Below are 9967 nucleotides of genomic sequence, written 5' to 3' on the forward strand. Positions count from 1 at the left end.
TTTGGAGAAATATTCAAACATAATTATCATTCTCCAGTTATAAGGTAGAAGCAAACAAAAATCTTTCCTCCTAGGCTATAACTCTTGACATCTGTGTGCAAACTCCAATCTCATTTTTTGCTAAGAAAGTATCTAGCTTTGACTTACAGTTAGCTGAATTTCAGCTTTTAGAATGAAGAACTGTGTATTCTCAGACTGGAATTCCCCATACAGAAATTCTAGTCTATGGTCAATTTTATTTCTCTTTAAGTCTCGTAAAAATTTGGTGAGTTCCCTGTAGATATCATAATAAGGTGCACTTCTTTAGTCATTTCATGATTCTCAGGTGTCTCTGAGTTGTCTTCACACTCTCTCTTGAGCTATTGAAAACAGAGCATAATACCATATCCTGACAGTAGTTCCACTGGTACTAAAATGTAGCAGTAAGGTAGGTAGGATTTGATTGCCTAAGTGTAGGTGTCTAAGTGAAAATGTAGGTGTAGGTGAAAATTTAGATGCACTAGTGTATCTTTGCCTAGTTTCCAGCTACCACTCCTGAAGGGTCTTCATCCCTTATAGGTCCTTTGCAATATCCACAGACCTGCTTCAATGTTTTGGGTATTGAACAGCATTTCATATGGCACCACACACCCGTTCAGGCAGCTGAGTTTTACCCACACTGTCCCTACATACAGTTCATCAGTTAACATATCCATCCACTCTGTCATGTTAATCTCTTGATCATAATATTGCATAAGAAATTATATTAATCTAAATATATATATATATTTTTCCCTCCAGAATCATTTCTTCCTAGGCTAGCAGCTGTTATCCTGTTTGTCCTGCTGTCTTTTGTCTTTTTCCTTTTTTTGGCTTTGGTTGTGCACTTCAGTTGGTGCTGAAATTTCCAGTTTACCAAGCAAATTAGAATACCTCCAAACCATATTCTCATTATGGTTCCAATTCTCTCAGTCTTTGAATATCAAAGCTGTATAATAATACAAGAGAATTGTTTTTATGTTGTCTTCCAAGAGCTAGAAAAATCTCATTAAAAAAAAAAAAAAGGTCCCTTGAAAGTGATTTACCCTTTATGATTATAGGTAGAAATATACCAATCAACCTTCTAATGAAAGACATGTTTCTTTCATATCATTCAGTCTCCTAAATGATTTACTGCAGTATATCATTTCAGATGCCTCATAGAAATCTAAATATATCAACACCTTGTGTAATCTCAGTCTATTTTATTTTCTGTTCTGTAGTTAGAAGAATTATAGAGCTCCCTGTTTACTGTACATTTTGTCCTTTGGCTTTGATTTTGTATGTACTTAAAGAAAGGTACATCAACATTAAGATCGTCAGACTGATGCAGTCATACAAATGCAAGAGATTTATTTAAATGAAAGGAAAAGTGGATTTTATCCTTGCTGATGCTAATGGACCAGTACATCTTCATGAATCATAAAAGAACAAAGTGTCCTTGTCTATATAAACATTTAGCTAAAGTCTAGGATGGCACCCTGAGGGTAGCTTGAGGACAAGGAGAAAATGGTGACTGAAGGAGAATGAGCAACCAAAGACAGTTCTAGCTGCAGATCCAATTGTTTACTGTCTCAGAGCAGGAAGTGTTAGGACATTTCAGAAACTGTATGAAACTCCACAAAAGATAACTGTGTTTGAGACCAAGCTTCTCCTAGTTTCTGCTAAGAGAAGGTGAGGAAGGAGTATCTGTTTCTGCTAAGCAGGGATGAGTTCTGATTCCTGCAGGCTCAGTAGAAGGCACAGAATATTTCTGGACTGAGAGACTATTTGCCTGCCTGCTCCTGGTGTGCTCTCTGCAGAATGGTGGGGACACAGCAGTGGAAGGGAATTTGGGCATATTGCCAAGTGGGACTTTGTGCTCCACTCATGTGGGAGATGGTTTATCACTATCTTATTGAAATCTCTCCCAGCTATTTCATTTCTACAAAATATTTAACATTAAATTCTTATATTCATTTAAATATTGCTAGGTCGTCATCAATACTCCTCAAAGGTGTCATTCCCTTGCAGGTTAGTGCAGGAATTCCTGAACCGCAAGAAAACAAACAAGCCAAAACCCAAACAGACAAAACAACAACAACAACAACAACAACAACAAATGTTAAACCACAAACCATTATAAGCAGAAGCAATATTTGTTTTATATACAACCAGAATACTCATTGCAGGTCTCATTTTCAGAAATGTAAGGTGCTATATCTTTGTCTAAATAAAAAAGACTATATAGATGCACCAAAGCAGGCATCTAAAACTGAAGAGTAACCAAGATTATTGTGCTGGAGCTATAAGCACATTTATGTGATAATTATTTTTATCCTAAATTTTATGTTTAAAATTTGATGGTAAAATAAAATTTAAAGGTAATTTTACATACAAATATATACCCATTCTTGTCCACATATCCATTCAAACGTATCTGTTTCCACATAGCTAATATGGAACATTTTATTGCATTTCTTCCATTTATTTAAGTTATTCAGAAACTAAACAATACTGTTATATTACCCTGTTTTCTGGGTACACTATCGTCTGGCAGGAGCAGGGAAAGGATCTCTTACAGGATCCCATAAGACAACATAAGCTACAATTCTGCTAGGTGAGGGAAGCATGAAGAGGACAGATCCTACAACAGCATCCAGCTGTGTTTTTCCCCCTCATTGTTAAAATTGTGGTGGTTCTTATTGTCAATCTATTACTTTTAAAATGTTTCCAGAATAACTTATTCAGCTAAGTAGGTGTTTTTCTTTAGTCCTACTGTACAATCAGCCTGCATGAGTAACTGTCTAAGAATGTTTACAGGACATTTAATCAGCAGGAGATACTTACATTTACGAAGGTAATAGGAAATCCCCTGTGGCTTTGTACCTAATTTAGTCATCTTTAAAGCTTAGCATATTTACTGTTGCAGCTGGGGACTGGTACTGTCAAAAGATACTCAGCATAGAAAGAAAATCCAGCACCTCATCTGTCTAAAGTGATTCTCCAGGTTTCAGAAAGGTCTAACTATTCTGCTAGATCAGGGAATTAGGGTCCTTGTGCTCTGAATATTTTAAATATAAATTCATCCATGAAGAAAAAAAGATTCCAGAGATCTTGAAGAAGATTTTTCTTTATGGATGGGGAGTAATGAAAAAAGTGGGCTTTTATACCTAAGTATTCAAAAGGAAACCTACATTCTCAATACACCAGAAAATAATTTTCCCCTGAAGTTAAGAAACAAGCATCACATTTGAAAAAAAAATATATTTAAAAGCTCCCTTTGCTATATTTTCCAAATCAGAGCTGTCACAGTCAGTTGCCACCCATCAGTACCATGTACTCTCACTCTTCTATCTCATGTGCTGAAATTCTTCTTATTCCATCTTTATAGAGGTGAGCAATGTACTTGAAAACATTAATCAATTTGAAAAATTTGAAAAATTTGAAAAAATTTATATTCTCTGGGACTTACCAAAATATTTTGCCTATTTACTTTCTTATAACTCATGCTGGAATTAGTTCTTTTTGGGGAAAATGAGAGTTAAAGTGTTCTCAAATGTTGATTAAAATGTGAGATATCCTATCACGGTTTGTGAGGAATTAATAAAGATGCTGCAGCAATATGTAGTGCCACAAGAACTTATGCAATTCAGCAAAGCACAGTCTGAATTGTATCGTTCCTGACATTTAAACAGATTTTGTATTATTGTTCTTTTAATTTTTGCACTACTAAGCCCAGATGTTTTATACTGAACATTTCCCTGGATGCTCTGGGGCAGCAAGGTAGCTTTCATTGCTGATTTTGCTTGCAGGCACATTCCATCTCTGATGGTACACCACATTTTGTATGACAGAATGAAGAAGAGACCAGATTGTCTGGCAAAACTAGGAAATGGAGAAAATTTGGATTGTAGTACCTATTTTATCAACATTAAAAAAAAAAAAAAAACAAGCCACCACCACCAAACAAACAAACAAACAAAACAAACAAACAAAAACCAGCAAAGTACCTAAGTACATGCTCCAGGACTGCTGCTGTCAGAGAACTTTGACTTCTGAGAAACTTAATGGTAAGTATTCCCTTAAGTTTGTGCTGGACAAAACTACCTGTGCCTATCAGTAATGGCAAAGGAGGAAAGGAAAGAGCAGGTGAAGAAACAACATAGTGAAGCTGTTCATGAATTAAAACTCAAATTGCAGGATTATTTAAGTTTTAAAAGGCCATGTAATATTTTCCATACATATCTGAGAAAAGAAATATTCATGACTAAGAATTACAAAACGGATGACCAGGAAAAATAAAAGATGATTTTCATTACACAGGGATATGGGGTTCAGCTCCTGAATGTATCTTAACCTAATTTCATCACACACACAGACATGCAAAAGCAGAAGCTCTGAAAAGTCAGCCAACAAAGCCACTGATCAGAAAACCAGCTCCGACATATGGCATCTCCATTTCCAGAAAGGACTAGAAAGCTATCCATTGTAAATTAACTCCCTCACAGATGTCTCAAAAGGAACAGCTTTAATGATCATGATGGTTAAAAATAATTAATCCTTTTTACAAGCTCCTGGCTTCTGGATCTAAGCCTCCTTTCACATGCCTTGGCCCTGAGGCTGGCTTCTAACCAAGGTCTGGCCAAAATTCATAGCATCTTAACAGCTGGTCTGCATGATGCCATTGCAGAGGGCAGAACTGTTTCACATAACTTTATACATCTGCAATGTGCAGAACATTCACATAGATTAGTTAAATTCTACTTGCCCCAAGACTTCAATGGCTCATCCACCCCACGCAGGTTGCCATGCTGTATGTTACATTTTGTGGTCCTACTGCTGTGCTACAGGCATCTGCATCACAAGGGCTGCTACGGTGGGCACGAGCTGATGTTCCCCTCCATGTGCCTGGTCCCTGAGCAGCACTGGCAGCACCATGCTGCCCTGGTTATCCAGCCCCTGCTGCAGCCTGGGCAAGAGATGCTCAAGCCTGTCTGCAACCCCCTCTGTACGCCTGGCTCTAGAAAGGCTGCCGTGAGCTGAGCCATGGCAGCAGCTGCAGCAGAGTCAAGGTTGCTTCTTACTTACACAGGGGAAGCAATTAGGGATGAGGTTGTTAGTTCTCCTTTAAAGATGTGAATGGTGTTTCTTACAAAGCATATACAATCCTACTTACTTGGATGCACAGGAAGAGTGCAGCAGAGCGTAGACAAGAAACACTAAAAGTCACCCTCCAGCCGGCTTTTCATTATGTAATGCTGCAGTGCTTGTGCAGTAAGGGTGGCTGAGTGATCTTAGAGGCAAAAATCAGCTGTGAAGAACAAAACACCAGCACAATCTTCTGAGGGTTGGCTTTCAGTCCTCCCTCTGTCCGTATTTCTTCTCTTATAAATAACCTATGATTATTCAGTGTTTGACAGGGCTTATTGCTAGAGGTGAACATAAGGCCACAGAGGCAGGGAAGGAGTTAACTGCTGTGCTGCTACTGCGCTTGGCTGCGGGTTTCCTAGCCCAGGGTTTTCTTGCATAGATTTAACTGATGTGATAAGACACACCTGTCAAACCTTTGAAAGGTGACTGGTGGCTTTGTGTACCTCTCTGGAAAGGCAGCAATTTAGAGTGATGAGCTCTGAGAAAAGGAGTTCTTTCAAGGTCTCCAACTGTGCATGCAAAAGGAGTGAGGTACCCCCTTTGAATCACTTTGAAAATAAACATAAATAATATTAGAGCTGTGATTTAATCAGTGAATGGCTGATTTCTAGGCACTGTGTAGGTTTGCTTACCTCTGAACTGCTGTTTTCCTCTTTCCAGGATGTTCTTCTGTAAAATGAGCGTTCTCTGACTTACTTACCTCTGCTTGTACTATGTTATCCTGCCTGAGTGCACAGAGAACCACGCTGTGTAAACTCCCAGGGTATAAAATAGCACCAGAAATGAGACTCCAGTGAGTGCAAATATTTTACAGATAGTGGCTGTAGCTATGGCTGAAACCAAGTGAAATTGTTGTCCTGCCTGGAATTATGAAGGTTGGGAGAGTTGACTTTTCCTAGGGTTAATATAGGGGTGAAGGACAAGATCTGGATGTGATCCTAAAGCAGATAAAAACATTTGTATTAAAATAGCACTATTATTAAAAGTATATCAGTTTGCAAAGAAGGGAGCACTGCATGCAGTGTTTTACCTTACGTTAGTATCTGCTTGCCATTAGATATGATTTATGTCTTCTCTGGGACAAAAGAATAAAAGTTGACATGTTGACCAGAGTGCCTTCCTACTCATCTAGAGGTGCCCACCAAGAGACAGACAACCTATGGTGCTATCTCAGAGATAACAATGGCACTCAACAACTGGACAGAAGCTTTATAACAACTGGACAGAAGCTTTTTAACAACTGGCAGCCAAGAGAGCAGAGAATATGTAAGCGGTGTGACTGGAGTTTCAAACTAAAGACTGAGGTCTCCAGATGCTCTACCAGAGGAACGATTGTTTAGTGCAGGGAGTGACTGAATCCTGGGGGTTTAGAGCCAGCCAAGTGAGTAATGCTGCAAGCATGGATGTGTGTACATTTTTTTTTTCCCCTCACTTAAAGGCGAAGGGACACTTAGAAATGAATACTTTGTTTTTAAAGGTTTTTGCCGACCTGGCTTGTGTCCTGGCTATACAAGATTTCAGGCTGCTCTGCAGCTGGTGAAGGAGTTGCTGTGAGACCTAAAGGAGCACACAGAAGAATCCTTGTTTAGGAGGAGTCTGGGTTGAACGACAAACAGGCATGCCCTGGGAAATATCGAGAGGTGACGGTGCTCCACAGACATGGTGACAAGCTGAAACGTTTTGTTTCCACTTCTCAAAATGAAGTGTCTTTTAACAGTCCCCAGATGACTGTAAAAGTTACAGGAAGTTTCTAGAAGCTTTATTTCTATTCTGGAGTGGAAAAAAAAAAAAACAACAAAACTTTGAATTAATGGGAACGAACCTATTTCACCCCATCCTTCATCACTGAAGTATCGTTCTGCATGGGCACCTTGGGTGACCATCTTTCACTTTCCTGAAGAGAGGCTCGTAATACAGGCCCTGAGGAGGCTTGCAAACCAGGAAAGATACGATCTGTTAATCACTGTTGCCTAGTTCCATTCTTGTGCCATGTTAGATCCAAACAGTGAGTTGTCAGAAGGGTAAGAATCAATTTTAAGCACTAAAATACATCAAACTCTGTAGTCCCCTAAATTGTTCCAATACAGATGAACTTTTTTTTTTTTTTCTTTTAAAGCAGCTGTCAAGTGCTCCTCAAGGAAGATAAATCTAGCTTTCTGTGTGTTCTGATCAGTACATCTGCAAGACTAGTATCTGCTGTTACATTTTTGTACTTGAATGGTATTTTTCAGTCAGGTCACAGGATTATTTTTAAATAGAAAATGATAGTTCAAATTACATGACAACCGAAGGAAATATAATATATGTAAAAATTGACACTTTTTCATATTTTGTTTATATTTTGAAAAGTGAGAAGGGGGAAGAAATCTTATGTTCGTATTACAAACTTCTTACCTACATGTTATGGCAGGCATGCCCTCCCCCAGGTTTTCACATAGCTTTTAATATTTTTTTTGTTAAGAAAATCTTTACCAAGTATGACCATTTAGGAGCCGTCTGGAACAAATTGCAACTGCAGTAAAAAGAAATCTGAAAATAGATGTTTTCTGAGTAAAACTACTCAGGGTACAGGAAAGAGGGAAAGACACAAAGTCACAGTTGTGCTCTGCCATTTGAGACCACATCCAGCTCGGACTGTTTGCAACGTGCATGGCTGAACACAGAAACAAGAGGAATTGCACATCAACCTTACTGAGCAAACGTCAGGCTCCAAGTCAAAGTTAGTTTCTAGGCTCCCTCTACAGTCAATGGAGAAAAATAGTTACCTCTGGAGGGCAGGTTCCTCTGCTTTTCTTGGTCATGTACTTCACAGGTTTCCAGATGACAGGATATGAATTTGTGAACAATGAAGTGAATGGTCCGTGTATTTGAGTACTTAATAAATGTAGGAGCATGAAAATGACCGTCCTTGCTTATGCTTTTTCCACTTAGCAATTATTCATATTTATTGAATAGAAAAAAATATATATATATATGTATATAGGTATCTGTGAAAATGTCTATTTCCTATGATAAAATGAGACCTTTGGCTGGTTTCAGCAACATATGTTTTTTAAGTAGGGAAACCTTTTCCTTTTTTTTCCCTTACGTATTAATTCTAAGGTCTAATAAAGGTTCATATATAGCTTTTGAATTACTTCATTTTAAAAACATTGCATGAAACTAAGTTCCTGGTCATTTCTGACATCAACAGGTCTATCATTTGAGAATTTGTCCTCATCAATTGTCACTGGTATGGGACAACTTGCATCCTTTATGGTGCTATATTCTCCACTGTGGTAACTGTCATATATCAAGATTATATCAGGCTTCTGTAAATTTTATTTATCATAACCCTCTGTAGATTTATCAAGTCTGATTTAGTCACTTTCAATCTAGGCTGTGACCTTAGATCTGTTGAATGATGAGTTTTTTTGTTTGTTTCTTTGTTTTTGTTTAAAGGGACACCATTAAAATCATTCTTTCAACTTGTTAAGGAGTACGTTGTAGAAGGAGATCTTCAAGGAGATCTATATTATACAATAGACAAGAACATGTTGTTCCAGTGACAAATACAAAAGACGAACGATAGGATACCCTTTGTGATAAAGACTCTGCATGAATTTAAATAAGAACTAAAAAAAGAGAAGGGTCAGACAAAAGGCAATGAGATAAATTTTCTCATGTCAAAATGTGCAAAATTGATTCTCCTTTGGACATATAAGCTAATAGGGATATTGCAAACGTTAGTTACGGCAGAAAGAGGGAGGGAGAGAGGCTCTTCCACATAGTGTTAAAGCCAAGGTGCAAACAGCTGTAAGTAAATCTTGAGGTATATTAAGTGTTCAAGGTGCTCAGCTCTAACAGCAGACCGATAAACGCTAACATAAAATGGGCCATATTAACAGTGATGGACAGTCTCAAAATCCATATTAATCATGTGTATTTGCTTAGTAACAGTTACAGTGCAGCAGATTTTTTTGTCTGATAACTCAGCACAGAACTAGTACTCTCATAGTACACTTTTCTTAGCACTACATGCTGAACAGAATTTGATAAGTAATTGTGAAACAGAGCCTCATTTTCAGAGTGCACTGACTAATGCTCCATTGCATTGTCCCACCACAACTACTGTGATTTGATTAAAAATATCATGCTACAGTGACTTTTGAAAACCTGCAGGTTTAAGCCACTCTGGTTTGTTCCATATGCTTGTTCTTAAATTAAATGAACAATAAAACCCCTCCATTATCAGGCTGGAAGTACTGATATATTTCTGTACTCAGCTTTGAAAAGGCAATTTTTCTTAGCGTTATGAACACTGGATCTCCACTTTATTGTTGGTGCCAAAATTTCTGACAGAGCAAAGACAGGAGTTGAGCTCATACATCAAGAACACTGCGGTTTATTGGTAGATCCTCCAACTGTACAATATCCAAGAAAGCAGTAAGTCCTTTTCTTCTCCTGTTTAAGTTTTTGCTTGTTTGTTTGTTTTTACCTTGGAATAGATATAAATGCCAAAAGGCTGAATTTTTCAAATATGAAGAGTAAAAGTAGAGTAAAAATTAGAGAGAGAACTTTGCTTGAAATTCTACATAAAATAGGAATTAATGTTCTTACAAATAATTTTAAGTTCACTGTGAAATCCTTACGGAAAAATGCATTGTATTAATCAGTAAGGACAAAGGGTTAAATGACACAGTAGCATAAAAATGTTGGAGGATCATTTAGGAATATGGAAAACACACTGATTTGTAAATGTCTGCATGAAAACTCTGTGATGCCTGGTAGAAAGGGGTTTTTGATTTTTAGTCATTACCATCAGCAGCCATCCTCA

At 37.8% G+C, this 9967-nt stretch overlaps 1 long non-coding RNA gene across 1 annotated transcript; it reads left to right on the forward strand.

The window, feature by feature from the left end:
• Positions 1-5495: 5495 nt before the first annotated feature.
• On the forward strand, positions 5496-8374 carry LOC308187764. Its single transcript, XR_013944894.1, has 3 exons — positions 5496-5682; positions 5812-6532; positions 6629-8374. It is a non-coding gene; the product is annotated as an uncharacterized lncRNA (long non-coding RNA).
• Positions 8375-9967: the final 1593 nt, after the last annotated feature.

This window comes from Anser brachyrhynchus (genome assembly GCF_964034855.1).
Source record: "Anser brachyrhynchus genome assembly, chromosome: 1".
In the NCBI taxonomy this organism is placed as follows: domain Eukaryota; kingdom Metazoa; phylum Chordata; class Aves; order Anseriformes; family Anatidae; genus Anser; species Anser brachyrhynchus.